Below are 7,655 nucleotides of genomic sequence, written 5' to 3'. Positions count from 1 at the left end.
CGACTGCAGCAGCACCATCCTGCCTGTGTTCCACAGCACCTAAGATAATAGGCATGCTCCTCTGATCCTGGAGAGAATAGGTATGCAGCATGAATATGGCTTGCTGCACCCTCCACCCCCACAACCAATCCCTCATCAGAGCTAAATGTAATTTAGAAGCAAAAGAGGTCTTACGATGCTCTCTCTTTTTAAGCCAGAATCCATTACCCGATAAGTGCCTGCTAGAGGCAGCTAAAGTCATCTTTATGTAACAGCCAGTGAAGTGTGCACGGACAAAAGGGTTTCTAGGGCATCATCCGTATTTGGTCTGCTAGCTCTCTGAATCAGTGCAGAACTTGTGCTTTCCGCTTCAAAGAAGAAGAGTTGGTTTTTATATGCCAGCTTTCTCTACCACTTAAGGGAGAATCAAGCCGGCTTACAATCACCTTCCCCTCCCCACAACAGACACTGTGTGAGGTAGGTGGGGCTGAGAGAGCTGTGACAAGCCCAAGGTCCCCCAGCTGGCTTCGTGTGGAGGAGCGGGGAAACCAACCCGGTTTTCCAGATCAGACTCCACCCCTCCAAACCACCGCTGTTAACCACTACACCACGCCCACATCATTAACTCCTAAAGTGATCCAGGATCTGGTGTAGCTTTACTGGGGCCCGTTTACCGTGCTTGTTTGCGTTTTGTTCTGACTCTTTCATTTCCGTTGTTTGTTCCTGCGCTGTTCTTAACGTGTGTTGACAATATACAGCCATGGAGGTCGGTACCAAGAGTGTAAAGGGACATGCGAGAGCTGTGTCGGGTAAGAGAGAAGAGGTGACAGCTATGTGTCATCCATCGATTCGGTCGGTCCGAGTTGCCAAGGCGGTATGAAGGCCGGAGTATTGGACTTGGGCCAGGGAGAGGAGAACAAGTCATCGTCTCTGAGTAAGAAAGTTAAAATGAGAGTTGACCGTGAGCTCACATTCAGGAGGCTCCCCAGTCATATGAACGGCGATATTCCCTGTATCTCTCCCAAGCATCGATATACACATGAACACATGAAGCTGCCTTCTACTGAATGAGACCCTTGGCCCATCGAAGTCAGTATTGTCTGCTCAGACCGGCAGCAGCTCTCCAGGGTCTCAGGCGGAGGTCTTTCACATCACCTACCTGGCTGGGCCCTTTAACTGGAGACGCCGGGGATTGAACCTGGGACCTTCTGCATGCCAAGCAAATGCTCTACCACTGAGCCACGGCCCCTCCCCAATGGGTCCGAGTAACAACACATGGCCCTTCCACATCCCACCCAATGTTCGTTGCATTCCTCCTTTGTGTCAAAGTGGCGTGGAGACCCTTCTTTCCGCAGTTTTCCCGAAGAAGATGAAGAAGAACTCGTGCGCAGTTAAGATGCGTGAGAAACTCGCCTTGTGATTTTCCTTTTCGCAAGTGTCGCTCCGTCTAAAAGTTCATGCATTCCCCCGGGCGTTTCCCTCTCACCACCCCCCATCCAAAAAATAATGCTGCTTTTTAACCCGCTGGAATTTTGTCCCAGTAATCTGCTTAGCAGAGTGACTTCAGCGCAGAGATTGATCCCCTTCATAAGATCACCAGGCTATTGCTCTGGCCTTTCTTAGATCTGAATTTATTTGCAAAGAAGACCTGGCTTAATTATATGATACAGATTTAATGTATGAAGCTGCCTTATACTGAATCAGACTGTTGTTCCAGGACGGTCAGTATTGTCTAGTCGTCCCGAAAGTTATCGGGTTGCAGGGAGGAGACCCAGAGGCCGGTCAGTGGCTACTATTCATGGTAACTAAAGGGAACCACCATATTCAGAGGCAGCGAACCACTGAATCCCAGTGCCTGGAGGCAACATCAGGGGAAGGCATCGGCCTCTATGCCCTGTTGCTGACCCTCCAGAGGATCTGGTTAGCCAGTGTGTGAGACGGGATGCTGGAATAGATGGACCATGGGTCTAATCCGGCAGCCAGCGTGGTGTAGTAGTTAAGAGCAGTGGTTTGGAGTGGTGGACTCTGATCTGGAGAACCAGGTTCGATTCCCCACTCCTCCACATGAGAGGCGGATGCTAATTTGGTGAACGGGATTTGTTTCCCCCACTCCGACACATGAAGCCAGCTGGGTGGCCTTGGGCTAGTCACAGCTCTCTTAGAGCTCTCTCAGCCCCACCTACCTCACATGGTGTCTGTTGTTGGGGAAGGGAAGGCAATTGTAAGCCGGTTTGATTCTTCCGTAAGTGGTAGAGAAAGTTGGAATATAAAAACCAACTCTTCTTCTTCAAGTGGAGGCTCCGCCCACTGGATCAAACAGCTTCTCTCAGAGGAATTGATCTGTACAATCCCACCTGATATGCCACCTTGAAGATGCTCATCCCTCAAGTGGTCTGCAGCTAGCAACTGATCTTCCTTGAGGATTTAAGCTTCCCAAGGGATCTCTTTTGGCTTACACGGCTACCATCACAATACGATTATTTTTGCCTGCCTGATCATTCCATTTTAAATTGCTAGACCTTGTGGGTTAACACATTGATCGCTGTGCTAATTGACCCGAAGTCCTTTGCTTGTGTATCTGGAAGTTACAAAATTCCTGCATGGTTTGGTAAGGGACACGATGTGGAATTCGTACAGGATTGTGGGGGAGAAGCTGTGGCATACATGCAAATCGCACGGAAGGTCCCAACTTCGAAATCTGGCATCTTCGGTTGAAGAACCTCAAGTAAGTGTTCGGAAAGACCATTCTGTGCCCAAGATCTTGGACTGCCTATGCTACAGAGAGTAGGCAGTATTGAGCTGGACTGACAAGTGGAGTGGTTTGTGACTCACTAAAGCAGACACTGAAATAAATGTTAAAATTACTACTGGACTTCTATTTGGCTACCCTTTGCAGAGACCAATAGTCTGAGTTGGTATAAAGCAGCAGTGTCCTGGGTTCACAGCCGAAATTGTTCCGTCAGTCACAGATAATAAGAGCCCCGCTGGAGGTTATGCATCATTGCCTAGGTGAAGTTTTTGAGGCTTCCTGGAACATTTAGTTTCGACAACACTCCTGTTCCAACCCGGAGAGCCTCGTGGGCAGACAGGGCAAAGGGGAAAGGAGATATGGAACTGATCAGGGGGGAAGAGATCGGGGCAGAGCGCGAGGTGCCATAGAGACCAGAGAATCCTAATGCAATGACCAGATAAGAGGCAGAAAGTTCAAGGCATCCGCCCTTTGCCCGAGACACTTGAACGACAGAACATCCCGTCTGAGATGTTCTCCGAAGCGATAAGATAAAACCTGCGAGGGGAGTTTTGCGATTGTTTTATTAGCCGCTTGAATCTTCAGGGCACCGTTGAAGCAGGTCGGATCTTTAGCGCCAGTTCAACTATACCATGTTGGCTTCCCCCCAGAGAGATGCTCACCCTTCGGGAGAATGCGAAACTCTCTTCTACCTGCGTTTTCCCCCCCCCCCCCCCAGATTTTGGCGGGGTTGTGTTGCATTTTGTGCAGGGGGTTGTGTGTCCGGGAGGAAGGAACAGGGATCGCGAGCCAGAAAACCATAACCAGGGTGACTTGTTATCTCTTGTTTTTCCTCCCTCTCCTTCCTTACACACAGGATTGCTTGGAAAAACAACAAATACCAAAGGAAAACTTATTCTGGGGCCTTCCAACCTTGTGCATTCCAGATTCGATGCCCGATAGTGCTATTATTTCAGTGTCTCACAAACAAGCTGACCTTTTGTGTGATTTCTTTTTAAAAGATGCGGGCGACTGGATATTTTAACCTATAGCTGCTCAGATTGCCCTCTTCAAGATGTCAGTGTGACATGGTTAGGAAAGCATTATTCAGAGCAGTTAATGCAATTTACTGTGCATTAGCCAAGAATGGCAGGTCCCTACCGCCGAGGGACTTGGAAATTCAGACATCTTCCAACAGGTTGGCTTTCTAGCTGGTTTCTTGGGAGACGCAGGACTCCCCAAAAGCTTATTGTGGGTGGGGGGAGTCGTCAGTTGCAAGATCAGGAATGGCAGATAAGTGTCCCCGGAATACAATTTACAGCAGGCTTGCCAACTCTGAATTCGGAAACGCCTGGAGATTTGGGGGTAGACCCTGGGGAAAGGGAGGTATAATGCCATACAGTCCATCCTCCAAAGGAGCCATTTTCTCCAGGGGGACTGATTCCTGCAGTCTGGGGATCAGTTCCAATGACGGGAGATCTCCAGGTCCCACCTGAAAGTTGGCAACACAGAAGTTAGACCACAGCCACACAAGACCTGCGTTACCCACCCAGCTGCTTGGAAACGTATGCGGTTAGAAGTCCTTGTGTTTCCCGCCTTCCTTGGAAGGTGGCACGCATGGGGTTATCCTGTTCTAGCCTTCCGACATCCCTAAGAGGTAGGCTAGCCCAGGAGCCGGTGGTTTGGCCAATGGCATCGGGAATTTTGTGTCCAAGGCCTGGCCTACGAATGTAGCGGTAGGATGGGTGTTCTCACTTGGGGGTTGCCAACCTCCCGGTACTAGCTGGAGATCTCCTGCTATTACAACTGATCTCCAGCAGACAGAGATCAGTTCCCCTGGAGAAAATGGCCACTTTGTCAATTGGACTCTATGGCATTGAAGTCCCTCCCCAAACCCCACGTTCCTCAGGATCTGCCCCAAAACCCTCTCGCCGGTGGCATTAGTATTGCAAGACATGAGGCCTAATTCTCAGTGCATTTGTTCTACTTTCCCCCCTTCTGGGCAATTATTAATGAGGGGAGCTCAAAATGGTGCTCCCACCCCCCACCCACCCCACAGTCCGGAGCGGTACGGCCCACTCTGCCCCCTTGTTAACCACCCTGCTCAATGGGGCCTCACAGCTGCAGGGGGCGGAGGGGAAGGGCAGCGAGGGGGCGTTAAGCCCAAATAGCCGAAGCACAGGTTCGAATCCTCGCCAGGTTGGGTAACCCTGAGCCCTTGCTTCGCCCAGCCTACCTCGCAAGGTTGTGAGGGTAAAATGGGGCAGAAGGGCCATGTACGCTGCCTTAAAGTCTTTGGGAAGGGTAAAAAGAGAGGGGTGTTTCCCTTAGTGGAAGTTTTCCTACTGGTTCTTCCAGCTCCTGGCCTGGAAGGGCAAAAAGGGCAGTCTGGGTTTTTAGCTTTGGCAGCACGCAGCTCTTTCTCCGCAGCTGTCCATGGCCCAGGACTGACTGACTAAACCACTTGGAGTCCTTTGCAGGAAAAATATGAGGTTAAAATCTCAAGAAATGGAATTCCCCAGTCTAATGCTACCTCTCTGCAACGTAGTTCGTATTCATCTTCACTACGATAATTTAGCATATGAAGCGCGCCAGGCCCCTGGTCAACCGCAAACTCTTCTCACAAACACATCCCTTTCAAATATTTTCCGCCTCCCGGTTTTCCCCTCGCAACAGTCCCTGCGAGGCAGGCCGAGGAGAGGGGCACAAAGTCGCCCAGAGCAAATCGTGGCCGGAGTAGGAATTTGAACCCAGGTCCACCCCACGCCTAGTCCAACACAAAGGGATCTCCGCTTCCGGTTGCCGACGCCGGATTCAGAAATACCTGGAGATTTGACAGCAGAGCCCCGGGAGAATTGTGTTTAGGGAGGGGAGGGACCTTGATATTTATTTATTTAGTTTCTATACTTGTAGTCCACCCTCCCCAGGAAGCCGGCTCAGGGGGGGATAACATCATTTTTAAAAACTTTACAAGCGTATTATAACAACAATAAAACTGTCAATAAAATCGAACCGTAAAACAATCAGAGATGGGGTATAAGGTATAATGCCATGCAGCTAGGATTGCCAACCTCCAGGTTCTAGCTGGAGATCTGCTATTACGACTGATCTCCAGCCGATAGAGATCAGTTCACCTGGAGAAAAGGGCCGCTTTGGCCATTGGACTCTATGGCATTGAAGCTCCTCCCCAGACCTCACCCTCCTCAGGCTCTGCCCAAAAAACCTCCCGCCGGTGGTGAAGAGGGACCTGGAAACCCTACATGCAGCCCACCTTCCAAAGCAGCCATTTTCTTCAGGAGAAGTGGAATAAATGTGTTTTTTTTTAATATCGAAATAAGTGATTTATGTAGTCTGGAGATCAGTTGTCATTCCAGGAGACCTCTGGGCCCCCACCTGGTGGTTGGCAAATGGCAACCCTAACCAAGGTGTTTGCCAGTATATTTCCCAACACTTCCTTCCTTCTTCCCCAAAGTAAAGGTCCAATCCTGTCTTTCTTTTACCCTCCTTTGGGGCAGGAGCTGCTTCAGAAAGGTCTGCATGGAGCACTTATTCTGAAGCAGCTGCCTCCGTCTTTGGAGGTCTTTCAGCAGAGGCTGGATGGCCATCTGTCGGGAGTGCTTTGATTGTGGGATCCTGCATGGCAGGGGGTTGGACTGGATGGCCATTGTAGTCTCTTCCAACCTTGTGAACTTGTAAATAGGGTTGCCAACCTCCAGGTACTAGCTGGAGATCTGCTACTACAACTGATCTCCAGCCGATAGAGATCAGTTCACCTGGAGAAAATGATAGATCTCTAGCTCAGAAGGATCTAAGACTGGTGATCCGCTCCCTCCCGTGGACAGGAATAGCCTTTATTCTCGGCAGATGTGAGTTTGTTTTGCTGAGAAAAGGAAACTTTTTTCCCCCTTGCAGAAGAGTCGTTAGCTATGGAGCTGCTAGGACCGCCCAAGAAACTGTATTAACCCTTTCCCACTCGGGCCCGCACGGGGGGGTGGTCATCAGGGGCAGCAGCCTGCTTGGGGCTTGGTCGGCTAATTTTTAAGTTGATAATTTTGTATGGCCTGCGAATGATGTTATAAATATCCAAATGACCCTTGGCGGAAAAAAGGTTCCCCACCCCTGCTCTAAGCATTACGCAGCACTAGTCTAACTCACCCTTCTTTGCTCTGATAGACAGCGGTCCAGCATCTTAGGCAGAGTATAGGGCTACCAGGTGCCTCTTTGCCACTAGCAAGAGGTTTTGGGGGCGGAGCCTGAGGAAGGCGGGGTTTGGGGAGGGGAGGGACTTCAATGCCGTAGAGTCCAATTGCCAGAGTGGCCGTTTTCTCCAGGGGAACTGATCTTTGTCGGCTGGAGATCAGTCGTAATAGCAGGAGATCTCCTGCTAGTACCTGGAGGATAGGAGAAGAAAAAGGCACCTCTATACTAATACCAAATAGGTTAGGAAAACAGTACAGGGGGAACAGTCATGTACAAAAGGTGCAATTTATATAAGCTACTGAAGTGAAAACATGTACAATATTGTACTCAACAAGGTAATTTTGTACACAGAAACTGGATTGCTACTGTTACTCTGTTGAGACTCCTGAAAATTATTGCGGCTACTTGCTGTATATATTGTACATATATTGTACTGTATATATATTGTACATATTGATTGTTAGTTTGTTGTGTGGTTACCTTGTTGAGTACAATATTGTACATGTTTTCACTTCAGTAGCTTATATAAATTGCACCTTTTGTACAGTACCTGGAGGATGGCAACCCTAGCAGAGTAAAAGATTTCCCATCACCTGCTACCTGAGATCCTTTTGGTGGAGGTGCCAGGGATTAAACCCTGAGACGTTCTGCATGCTAAGCAGGTGCTCTGCTTGCAGTTGTAGGTTTCCTCTTCGTCTACCTTCCTGTTTTCACTTCCATGGTGAAGAATGCTTATTTTTGTAAAGAG

The sequence above is a fragment of the Euleptes europaea genome, chromosome 20 (assembly GCF_029931775.1).
Source record: "Euleptes europaea isolate rEulEur1 chromosome 20, rEulEur1.hap1, whole genome shotgun sequence".
Taxonomy (NCBI): Eukaryota; Metazoa; Chordata; class Lepidosauria; order Squamata; family Sphaerodactylidae; genus Euleptes; species Euleptes europaea.
The sequence above is the reverse complement of the archived record's forward strand: the minus strand, read 5'-3'. Positions refer to the sequence as shown.